The sequence below is a fragment of the Pecten maximus genome, chromosome 17 (genome assembly GCF_902652985.1).
Source record: "Pecten maximus chromosome 17, xPecMax1.1, whole genome shotgun sequence".
Taxonomy (NCBI): domain Eukaryota; kingdom Metazoa; phylum Mollusca; class Bivalvia; order Pectinida; family Pectinidae; genus Pecten; species Pecten maximus.
The window spans coordinates 1,318,393-1,332,344 of record NC_047031.1 but is presented as its reverse complement, the minus strand read 5'-3'; the positions used below and the strand labels follow the sequence as shown (position 1 = coordinate 1,332,344).

Sequence of the window (13,952 nt, the reverse complement as noted above, 5' to 3'; positions counted from 1 at the left end):
TTGGTTCAACGTATTAGTGTGATTTTAAAATTTATCATATCTTATTTTTGAATAGAATTTGACTTGTTTGACAGTTTTCGAACATTTCCTTAGAGTTAACATTGTAAGGTTATTGTATAAGAATCTATTGTTTGACAGTCGAACCAGCCGATATTCGATTTCACAGGGTGACAATGAGACTTGTTTTTTTTAGTTTAAGTTTCGAAAGGATCTCGTATTCAGAAATCTATAGAGAGAGATAGGATGACCTAAGTTGTTATGTCTGACAGAAAGTAACTCGGGCTTAGAGCTATATATATGTATGACATTAGGATAAGTAATAACAAGCTTAAGTTGAGAGAGGGGTAAACTAGTAGGATAATTACTGACCAGTTTTAGACGAGAGACGGGGTATTCTAGCAGGATAATTACTGACCAGTTTAAGACCGGGGAGGGGGTATTCTAGAAGGATGATCCAGTTTATGACTGGGGAGGGGGTATTCTAGAAGAATGATCCAGTTTATGACTGGGGAGGGGGTACACTAGTAGGATAATTACTGACCAGTTTAAGACCGGGGAGGGGGTATTCTAGTAGGATGATCCAGTTTATGACTGGGGAGGGGGTATTCTAGAAGGATGATCCAGTTTATGACTGGGGAGGGGGTACTCTAGTAGGATGATCCAGTTTATGACTGGGGAGGGGTATTCTAGTGATGTGTCCATGCTGTGTCTAATTGGTAGCGTTCCACTTCTGTTGTTAAGACGAGACCAGTATTATCTAACAGCCATTTAAATGAGTTGGTGTAATGCCAATTTGTAATGAAATAGTTCCTCAAAGCAAGGCCTAATATTAGCGAGAGTACACATATACTGAACACAACATGTGCGTGCGGTAATTTTGGTCAAATATGCCGTTAATCGTGCCGCAATTATGAAGCCATAATTATTACCACGACGACTATGGGAATCCACCCGTGGAGAAGACTGTATGATGTAATAGGTCAGACGTTAAATTACATAATAAATGGGGTTGGAGTGAAGACATTTTAACACATACATACACATAGCATAGATGTCTGTTTTGGGTGGGGTGGGGGGGGGGGGGGGGGGGGGGGGGGGGGGGGGGGATACAGTCGAACAATGGGCGAAGACTGAAGAACAAATACATTTGAGAGACATCTCTGTCTTACGGGAGAGAACATGTCCGATTCATTATGGCGACCCGGCTGCATATTTCTGGCGGAGTACTTCATAATCGACAGATAATAACTTGGTAAGGGTAGCGGTGTATTATACAGATTAACGTCGTAGTAGCGGACAATAAAAGGTAGATGTTTTGTTTATCTTGGTTACGTACCGTTGACTGACCTCGTACAATAGGTATCTGTCGTCTGTGTGCTGAAGAAGGCTTCATTATAATCTCATTTAAGAAATGATAATAAAAAACATTGCGTAGGAGAATACACCCGGTGTGACCAGGCTCGAACGTGTTAGGTCCAAATGATATTAATCGGCAAGCCATACTGTATGGTGTATAGATTATAAACTAAAAGTATTTAAAATAATCCCTACAGGTGGTATCTCCACGCTTTGAATTTGAATGGATATCTATGTGCCAGCTACTATTCAAAGTCGATATTTCGAAATAGCTGAAATGTACATAATGCCAAGCGTCGGGACGTGTTCGATGTTAAATTTATGAAATATTTGTGAAGCATTTGTGACGTGAACATGACCTACATTATTGCCTTTATATATATTTTCGCTACAAAGGGTTTTGTAATTGAAGAGTACTGCGATCGATACCCATATATCTGACAATTTGTTTGTCTGGTTTAATATTGATGTCAATATACGGACCTTATCATGTCAAAAAGAAATATTGAGGAAGTATTCACTGGGTCAAGCACACTCCGTGGATAGCGCCTTATCGTCGGTATCAATGGTATAAACATTGTCCTGTCACACCGTGAATCCTCGTTTAATCAACACCGTCCTTGTCCACCCTCATCCGAGATAAATAGTCCCGGATCTACGTCAAGATGGCTTCTCTAATGGACATCATTATATTGATGATTTGAATGGTTTGCAATTGCATTTTATTAGATACAGTTGACAGATATATTTAGACAGATATCTGAACGCTTGTGTTCGTAAATGAGTATATATAAGTTGATATACTTGTAACTTATCTCGGAATTGTTCTAAAATAAATAAAGTTTGCATATTTATCTTTACTTACGGGACATTAACTGACACAAGGTAGGAATTGTATGACAAAATGTATTACAAAATACACATCTCATGATTTTTCTCAAGTTGCAACTGATAGCAAAGCTGGCAGATAAGTTAGTGGCTAGAGAGCAATGGCAGTGACGTCATAGAAGGAAGAATGGCAACCTCCCCGTTATTCCTACCTGTCACTAATGAGATTGGGTCTGACGACCACCATTGTTACTGAATAACGTGAAAACGTAAATATCCTTTTACAATAACTGCAAAGTAAGTTATATCAATTTATATAGATACATATCTTGTGTTTACGACTCATCTGTCGTAATTACATTAAAACATTGCTCTACGCAATCAATAATACAATTTCATCACGAAAGCCACTCTAAAAGTGTCATCCTGGACTGAAGATATTAAAAAACCCACGTACCATCAATAAAAACCCACGTACCATCAATAAAAACCCACGTACCATCAATAAAAACCCACGTACCATCAATAAAAACTTTCATCAGGTTAAAAATGTGAATGTCCGGAAAGTAAAAACAATTCAGTGGTAAATTAAATTTCCTCGGCGATTAAAAATAATCATACAGGGTGTTGGCTCAGAATTTAGCACAGCTTCTGAACTTAACTGAACTAATTGAAATCGGCGTCCTTAAGTATTTACTGCTTAAATAGAAGGGTTTCGCGTTTATCTATTGGCATTTCGTAACTACATGTATTTCATCCTTGATCTCATCACCACAAAAAGTTCTTTTATCCAAGGGAAATTTTTATATCGCCAGTTTCCAACCGTAAACGAGCGACTCTACAACGAAATTTCGCGAAACACTAAATGTGACCTTGGGAGGGTCACTTTAAAATAGTCTCCACAAACATTCTTGAGTTTGTTTTCTCACGTCCCACGCTGTACTCGTGGATTGCGTAATAACTACAGCCAATGTTGTTTATACTGTGCCATCATTAATGATATTGCGTCTGTGACCATTTTTTAGACCCTTTTTATATCATTGAGGTTTAACGCGAAATTTATGCATTTTCGGTTCGCGATACGGTGGTACTGTACTGGCCAGCTAGGACGGAAGCGCGCGAGGGGTCTTATCATAGTGCCCGGGGAAATCCCACCTGGTTGGGACAGGCGACGCAATACCTTTACAAGCTCTATCGGGAATCCATCCGGTCGCCTAGGTGAAAGGTAATGGTGTTACTAACGTGACCCCCTCCCCCCCCCCCCCTAACTCGCCCGTCTACCTGTCAATCAAGGGCTGGATAGATACATTTCAGCCGTAGCATTCTTAGCAAGTAATAGCATCTTTGTTCACAGAACTTAACTTGATTTTCATTTTAACATTTGTTTTTGCATTGTGTAACAGCAGTCAAAGTCATGAAATGATGGTCAATCTAAGTGATCTCATTCAAGTATCGTAAACTCGACCTAAAGGTGACGGGCACGTTATCTAAAGTTAAATGCATTGATACTCTTATTCTAGTGATGTAAATAGCTGGATATCATTGGATGTTTGTCTTGTGTGTCGCGATGTCACCGTGTACGTGTTGACAGGATAATGCTCAGTGCAATAACGACCTACAAAGGAACGGTCGTCCGAGACGCGAGATTAACATCTGAAATCCATTAGCTCTAGGCGGACAACATGACCGTCGGCCTGACGGGTGTGAGAACCTACAACATTGTCATCATACACGCTAGTCTATCATTCTATAGGTAACAAACAACAAAGAATTCAAGACTCAAATATCGCCCCAGAAGTACAGATGATGGGGCGAAACCGATCCGGAAAGGGAGGACATTTCCTGTACCACATGTGACACCGGAGTCTATTTATGTCCATTTGTAGGGATAAGAAGTGTTGGACTCATGCCCTTTTGGGTTCCTTTTCAATGTATTATGTTCGAAAGCGTCATAGTTTAGAGACCATTCTTTCATCTTTTTTCTTTATTATTCTGTTTGGTTTGATGAATTTTAAATTTTCTCTATTTTCTAAATGTTTTTATTTCTTTCTTTCTTTTTTGTGTGTTTTTGTTTTTGTTGGGGGGGGGGGGGGGGGGGGGGGGGCGTAGGGGGTCCGTTTTAAAAATCGATGCACCAGAAATAAGGTTTGTTGCATGTCTTAACATGCGCTCAAAGTATTTCATCCTCGCACTACAATATATGCAAGTCACAAAAGAACGGGTTATATATTGTATCGGTAGCTTCCCATTCATTTACCAACTTTAATTACTCAATAAATATTACTCTTGGATTTCTGAAGTGACTACGGTGCATGCTATTGATGTGCAGCTTGTCATATATCATGTTACCAGTAAGCCATATATCTTTAAGATCAATACAATACGCCCATTATACCTCTTGGGTTTCAATCTGCTGAATGAACGTGGTATTCCTGTGCAGGTCGCCGTGTCATCATATTATAATCCAGCAATCCTTTGTGATTTTCTGTAACCAAACGACAAAGTTTGTTGATATGAAAATGGCAGGACGATGTAACACAAGAATATAATCAATAGAGAAATCGTTTTAACTTTCAAAGTTCCGTCGTAACTGTCCCCAATAAAAGGACAGACCATTTTTTCGGTTGACATTTTCCATTTAAAAATTGCAAGCATATGCATGTTCAAGATTGGGTTCGAAGAAACATATTCAAGTTTTGATGCGCCAAGGATAAGGAAAATTCCAATTATCGATAAATCTAGTCTTCCTATTTTATTACATAAATATCCGATTCATTGCTGTTTCATAGATTAAAACACGTCAACACGTGTTTTAGATAACAAATATGTGATATGTTTAGAAAATCATTAAACAAAAGGTTTCAGGTATACAAAAAACATTAATCATATTTTTGTTACTCAATGGTATTGGTGATTGTCAGTAATTTAAATATTGACATTCCATTTGTTTGCGCAATGTTTTCTAAACCATTCCACGTTACATAATTGAACACATGATTATAAGCAAACATAAAAATTTAAAGCAAATATTCTTGAAATGGTATCAAATTATCAGCGATGTCAAACTGTCAATAGGAACAAGGACGGAAGCGTGTTGAAACCGGTGGTAAAAGACTAAATCAGGAATTTTTCTTTGAGCTTCTTTCTATCTATAACTAGCACAAATATTACTTCGTAAATAATAAATGTGGTAAAAATAGAGTAAAATTAAATTAGATGATTTCTTATTAATGGAAAGAATGCTACTTTGAATCCAATCATCGAATCAGTTAAGTAACCGCCACAAAAACCTTAAAACTTATTCTTAAAATAATTGTTTCTTTGATATAATAATTATATATTTTTTCTTAATTTTCCTGTTTGTATTGATATCGTTTTACAAGTGTTCCCTTGACAGTTGAAGAAAATGAAATGAAAAAGGAGGACAAATTGATTAGAGACCTTCAAATCCCACGTAAATATCTGTAACAATGAATTAATTCTCTAAGATATATCGTGATATTTTCCTGAATGAGGTGTCTTTACAGATGCAGCTTCTCAAACAGTAAAGCTGCAAACGAAGATATTGTAGGAAATATTTTCCATTTTTGATAAAATGAATGAGTTAAAAGGGGCCAGAAGTGTGAAGTAATTAGAGAAAAAGGCCTTAATGTTTTTTTTAATCTAGGTTTTTTTATTTTTTAACTTAACCATAACTCAATCAATTTGATAATTCCTAGTTTGAGTATATTTAAGAAATATTATTCTCAACATGTGTATATTCCAAATATGTCTATCTATAAAGTTCACAGGTGACGCTAAACCTTGGAGACAAAATGACTTGACACACAGGTAACGGTAAACCTTGGGAATGAAATGACTTGACACACAGGTAACGGTAAACCTTGGGAATGAAATGACTTGACAAACGGGTAACAGTAAACATTGAGGACAAAATGACTTGACAAACGGGTAACAGTAAACATTGAGGACAAAATGACTTGACACACTGGTAACGGTAAACATTGGGAACCAAATGACTTGACACACTGGTAACAGTAAACATTGAGGACAAAATGACTTGACACACTGGTAACATTAAACATTGGGGACAAAATGACTTGACACACTGGTAACGGTAAACATTGGGAACCAAATGACTTGACACACAGGTAACATTAAACATTGAGGACCAAATGACTTGACACACTGGTAACATTAAACATTGAGGACAAAATGACTTGACACACTGGTAACGGTAAACATTGGGAACCAAATGACTTGACACACTGGTAACATTAAACCTTGGGGACCAAATGACTTGACACACTGGTAACATTAAACATTGAGGACAAAATGACTTGACACACTGGTAACGGTAAACATTGGGGACCAAATGACATGACACACTGGTAACGGTAAACATTGGGAACCAAATGACTTGACACACTGGTAACGGTAAACATTGGGGACCAAATGACTTGACACACTGGTAACATTAAACATTGAGGACAAAATGACTTGACACACTGGTAACATTAAACCTTGGGGACCAAATGACTTGACACACTGGTAACGGTAAACATTGGGAACCAAATGACTTGACACACTGGTAACGGTAAACATTGGGGACCAAATGACTTGACACACTGGTAACATTAAACATTGAGGACAAAATGACTTGACACACTGGTAACATTAAACATTGAGGACAAAATGACTTGACACACTGGTAACGGTAAACATTGGGAACCAAATGACTTGACACACTGGTAACATTAAACATTGAGGACAAAATGACTTGACACACTGGTAACATTAAACATTGAGGACAAAATGACTTGACACACTGGTAACGGTAAACATTGGGGACCAAATGACTTGACACACTGGTAACGGTAAACATTGGGGACCAAATGACTTGACACACTGGTAACATTAAACATTGAGGACAAAATGACTTGACACACTGGTAACGGTAAACATTGGGGACAAAATGACATGACACACTGGTAACAGTAAACCTTGGGGACCAAATGACTTGACACACTGGTAACATTAAACATTGGGGACCAAATGACTTGACACACTGGTAACATTAAACATTGGGGACCAAATGACTTGACACACTGGTAACATTAAACATTGGGAACCAAATGACATGACACACTGGTAACATTAAACATTGGGGACCAAATGACTTGACACACTGGTAACATTAAACATTGGGGACCAAATGACTTGACACACTGGTAACGGTAAACATTGGGAACCAAATGACATGACACACTGGTAACATTAAACATTGGGGACCAAATGACTTGACACACTGGTAACGGTAAACATTGAGGACAAATGACTTGAAACACTGGTAACGGTAAACATTGGGAACCAAATGACTTGACACACTGGTAACGGTAAACATTGGGAACCAAATGACTTGACACACTGGTAACATTAAACATTGGGGACCAAATGACTTGACACACTGGTAACATTAAACATTGAGGACAAAATGACTTGACACACTGGTAACGGTAAACATTGAGGACAAAATGACATGACACACTGGTAACATTAAACATTGGGAACCAAATGACTTGACACACTGGTAACGGTAAACATTGGGAACCAAATGACTTGACACACTGGTAACGGTAAACATTGAGGACAAAATGACTTGACACACTGGTAACGGTAAACATTGAGGACAAAATGACTTAACACACTGGTAACGGTAAACATTGAGGACAAAATGACTTGACACACAGGTAACGGTAAACATTGAGGACAAAATGACTTGACACACTGGTAACAGTAAACCTTGGAGACAAAATGACATGACACACTTGTAACGGTAAACCTTGGGAACCAAATGACTTGACAAACGGGTAACATTAAACCTTGAGAACTAAATGACTTGAAACACTGGTAACGGTAAACCTTGGGGACCAAATGACTTGACACACTGGTAACAGTAAACCTTGAGAACTAAATGACTTGAAACACTGGTAACGGTAAACATTGAGGACAAAATGACTTGACACACTGGTAACAGTAAACCTTGAGAACTAAATGACTTGAAACACTGGTAACGGTAAACATTGGGAACCAAATGCTTCTTTTTACAGGTTGTCATCTTGTATTTACATGAATGGAGATTTATAACACTAGTTTAGACTGGTCTCTTGTATAAATATGTAAAGGCTGCATTATCGATGGGGCAGGGTTTTGTGTTGGACAAAGCAATTTTAGTTTTTTATGCGACGACGTTGGCTGTAATATCAGTTATTTATCTTGCATTTTACCTACCAATTGTCCTCCATGACACTTGTTTTGTATGGTCTACTGGTTTATTGACCAATTCTGTGTGGAATACAACTTTTGTGCATAATTATAATGAATGCATTTAAATGGATAACATATCTGAATTATTCAAAATGCATTTGTTCTTACAGGAATACGGTATTTTGTAGTCTGGCCCCCTACAATAATTTTGTGTCTTTATAGCCCACAGGGTACCGTTAACACCACTTGTTCCAGTATCTACGAGTCTATAGACAGCTATGCTAAGCACGCCATCTAAATATCAATAAAACATTTTTACACGCCTTACCTCGTCGTCCTTTTTTCACATGTCTTATTATTTTTATAAACTTCCAGCTGCATGTATTGAGTAGCTTGGATCTGGCTTGAATAGTGCACGCCAGACCGAAGCTAATTCGATACAATACAGCTATATATCATTAGCTGTTTATATGGTGTTCCCTCCCAGGCTGTCACGCTACTTAGCATTTTGCATGGCATTGATGACAGAAATTAGTAATTTGATTTCTTATCCACGAATTGATAGGTTAGAACTATTTCCTGTTTGTATAAATGTTTTTAAAGTGTCTTCCTTTACGGTCACACGAGGTAGTCCGGTAAATGTAGATTTGTGTTGTTGTTATGTCGGTGACATTGTCAAGATAATACATTTTGTAAAGTGTCTTCCTTTACGGTCACACGAGGTAGTCCGGTAAATGTAGATTTGTGTTGTTGTTATGTCGGTGACATTGTCAAGATAATACATTTTGTAAAGTGTCTTCCTTTACGGTCACACGAGCTAGTCCGGTAAATGTAGATTTGTGTTGTTGTTATGTCGGTGACATTGTCAAGAGAAGACATTATGTAAAGTATATGCGTTTTTGTGTTCTCTACGGTCAAATATCGGGAATATTTTGCTCAGAAGTGTCTTAGCGCCAGGTTTTGGCGACTACACTAACAAATATTGTTGTAAGGATATTGTATATTGTACTCTGGTCATAAAAAATACTTCCATTGTTGATGGAAGGCAATGGCAGTATGTTTGGATGCTTTGTTCATTTTTGCCGTCCTTTGTGTTTTGATCCATGAAAATGACTTCAAACATGATTGATGAATTTTAATGTCACCATTTCCATTTATTGTCTGTTCGAATTTATTGTTATGAGTGTAGAGCTTATATTCACTTATTATGCAGCGTGATTTTTGTTATTATATTATATTATATATATCAAGTATCACGTGATCACGTGTCTTACAGTTATGAAGAATCATGTGATCACTTGTCTTACAAATATAATATTCCTGGTGTCTTACTTACGAATATGATTGGTCAACTGATCACCTGTCTTACTTAGAAATATCATATATCACATATCTACAAAAATGATTTGATCAACTGATCACGTGTCTTACCTACACATATCGTAGGTCACGATTCTTTTTTGATAAAATAGGTAATGTGGGTTGTGAACAAAATCACGTATGCATTATTATATAATTTGTTTATATAGTAACGAATCGCGTGTCTTGTATATACTCAAAAAGGTCAGGATTGTGTTGCGTGGTAACGATATGTCACGTGTCTTCTTATAAAATAAATGACGTGTCTTTTTGCATACATCACAGGCCACGTATACACATACGACAATGTTACTGTATTAACAGTTTGCGAAGCCCTTCTCCTGTCGTATCAAATGACACCTTGTGATCATATTTCTTGTGATATAATGCAAGATGTATTAAGTGTGTTTTGTTTCCTTTTTATCAACTCGTGTTTTCTGCTGAACAAGCCGATTGTTAAGAGGGACGTATCTCCATTATGGAGTGCTTTGAAGTAAAGGGCCGTATCTTAAATTTATCATATTTTTTTTTTTATTTTGATGAATTACAATTCCGACTGGGCATTTCTTATAGAATATGTACTTTATATCAACGGAAAATTGTCTAATTCGTTTAAATCACATAGTATTTTAACAGAATAAGACTATTTCAATTGATATAATGTACAAATTCTATTAGAAAATCTCACTCGTAGTTGTAATTTATTAAAATCTAAAAATTGATAAATTTGACATACGGCCCTTTACTTCTAAGCACGCCATGTTGGAGATACGTCCTTGTTCCTCTAAACAATCGATTATTAATGGTCTTAAAGCACTGCATGACACACTTTATTTTTACTAATAACATTTTCGGTTGTGTTGCAAAGTAACTTCCTGCGTCAGTATATGGTACAACCACGACAGGTACGACATTCTTAGGCTATGTAAAAGCCAGTATCACACCTAAGGGTACGCTCTGTAAGTATTTCAAGAACCCAGAACACGCGATCGTCTGGAATTCAAGGTATGTGTAATTTATATACAGCTGTATAATATTTTGATAATAATACATTTTTAACCAGAGAGATACTTAATTTTACAATAGTTTGCTGGTTAAGAATGTGTAAATACAGTAAGCTGTTTAAAGTTCTATTTTGGAAAATAGTCTAAGATAAACTAAGCACATGCCGATTTACAAACACGATATGGTTTTCTGGTAACATATTTGATTAAATAACTCTCCCTTTGGACACCGATATACAGGATTTATTGACGAGACGTGGGTTAAGATTTCCCCTAAGACATCTATGCTGGACAGTATGCTCCAATACCCACAGCTTGTTCTCTACGTAATGTGAGAGGTTGTATTGGATATGACCAAGCCCTTTCGCAGGTAAAGACTACGATAACGTACGCTCAAGTTACACTGCTGCAAGTCTAAAAACGATGACGAATTTTTCACGAACAGGCAATTTTACAAGCTTTATTGTGTGTATAAACTCATATTCCACACACAACATCAAAGTTGAAAGTTGAAAAAGCACACATCCAGGTCAGCGTTTTCAGTGACAACACGCATACAAACGACTCCCTGTAGGGTAGGTCAATTCTCGGTATGTCTGTATTTACATTGACAAGCTAGTTCGTTTGGTCCACTGCAGCTAATAAATTGTGAAAAGCATGTTCAATATATTCCCTAAAGCATATTGGACCTGGTTTGTTTGCTTTCAACATAATAATCAAATAAATGATCACAGGAACCTAATGCTGTCAATATAATTCCACAGCCTGCTTACTTAAAGCGGAATTAAACATTTTCATTCATTTTAAAGATGTAGATGTTCTTTTGTGATGTCATATTTTGATTTACGTTTAGAAAATACATGTCCATATATCAAGGTGATTACATTGATTTGAAGTGAGTTCAAGGAGATTTAAAGCCAGAAAACTAATAAAGTACTGAAGTTGTTTAATTTAATATTCATTTTACACTGTAACATTCTCCTATCAAAGCATTTGACTTCCTTGTTTAAAGTGTCTCACCCAGTGAGGACGCTGGCCACTTAATATCGGGTGAAGGGGCCGCGATAGCTCGGTCGGTTAGAGCGGCGGCCACGTAATCTGAGGTGAAGGGGCCGAGATAGCTCGGTCGGTTAGAGCGGCGGCCACGTAATCTGAGGTGAAGGGGCCGCGATAGCTCAGTTGGTTAGAACGCCGGCCACCTAACCTCGAAAAAATGACATCACATGTTGCTTGGTTTGAAGCTCCTTACCAATGTCGGTTTGTGTTTCGTACACCCAGCTAACTATTAATACCAGTGTTACGTTATTCGCTCTAACTTTTTCCAGTTCTCATTAACCCCAGTTCTCATTAACCCCGGTTCTCATTAACCCCAGTTCTCATTAACCCCGGTTCCCGTAAATCTAAGTTCTCATTAATCAGCGTTTCCATTAACCACAAGTCACATCAACCCAAAGTTCTGATTAATCAACGTCCTCAATAATCCACGTTCTCATTAATATAATATTAATCCTAGTTGTCGTTAAAACCAGTTCTCATGAACCCCAGTTCTCAGTTATCCACGTTCTCATGAACCCCAGTTTTCAGTTATCCACGTTCTCATGAACCCCAATTCTCATTTATTCACGTTCTCATGAACCACAGTTCTCATTTATCCACGTTCTCATGAACCCCAGTTCTCAGTTATCCACGTTCTTATGAACACCAGTTCTCATTAATTTATGTTATCATTAATCATAGTTTTCATTCTGAGAACGTTTCTTTACAGAGTTTTTGCGTATGTTTATTAAAAAGACAAGTATATATATGTTATTGATACAGTTGAAAAAGAAGAAAATATTTTTTTCCATTAAGAAAACACCGTTTCGATTCCCCTTGTGAAATATATTTTGTTTTAATTTTGCCTACTATTGATCACGTTTTGAGCTGGAAATTACGAAGTCACTTTTTGCAGTTGTTTCTTTCAAACATTTAATATCAGACCATGATAATTTGACTCTTACCTGACAACACAAACAGTTGGTCGTTCACGGGTGTTAATTTAATAGGAATGATATTCATATACAAATCAATGCTACTGAATCAATACATACGTGTATCAGTGACAGAATGTCAGATACGTTTATACAAATAAGCTTCAGCTATTAAATCGACACGTGTTGCCTACCGTTGAATCTGTTCATTTAAACTATATTTGTGTAGGACATTTTGAAATATTTATCTACTTGCATTTCTTTAAGAACTGTGTTTTCCTCAATGATTGATTTTTTAAAATAAAATCATGTACATTGAGAGACTTAGAGTTGACAGTTTTGTCAGTCAATATCCACCAACACAGCCAATCTCCGACGACACGAGATCTACATGTCAGGACAGCATGTGGTGAATCGTCTACGAGAGCTTTCCACTCCGTCAAAAAACACAGCTGTTCGTGTATGAAAATGTAGGGAAATAAAGGATAGGTTTGATAAAGAACTAAATACATACATTACTCATTTGTAAACAAGAAATATCTTTAAAAAAGATAAACGGCATAGTTTTAATGCTGGTGGTTATAATATAAAACTGCTGGTGAATTAAATCAACGAACTAGATCTAATGCGTTTCAGCAAGGATAACAAAATTACATGTATATCAGTTTGAATCATTTTTGGTGATAAGAAGTTTATTAATGTGTCTTTTGAAAAGATACCTCCACTTATTCAGCTTGCATTCAATCTTAATTTTGTTTCGTTTTTAACTGGATTTCTGCATTTTGCATTTACCGCTACATTGACCAATCACATACTTCATCTTGACCAGTAACGCCACCTGTCGCGTCAAATCCGGGGCCTAAAGGATATTATACGGCTATGCCGAAAAAGATGTTTGATATAATCTTGAAACAGCAAACAGACCGTCAAATATTTTAAGGAAGCTTACATTTAACAGTAACCCAACACGTTTTGACGTTCGCATGACGTTTTAACATATTGCTGCAATCGGCTCACCGAAAATAAACAATTATGTACATATATGTTCTACATAGTAATTCTCACTTATATTATTGTAGAACAGTGTTCGTGACGTCACTAAATGACGTTGAATTTACTGATGTCACTGTATTAGTTGAATTTTTGACGTCAGGAAAATGCGTGCTAC

The 13,952-nt window shown here is 36.9% G+C and overlaps 1 protein-coding gene across 2 annotated transcripts in view; it reads left to right on the top strand.

Annotated features, from left to right (window-relative positions):
* Positions 1 to 13,952, top strand: part of LOC117315401 (beta-1,3-galactosyltransferase brn-like) — an 80,886-nt gene that overhangs the window by 20,193 nt on the left and 46,741 nt on the right. The gene's annotated exons all lie outside the window — the stretch shown is intronic.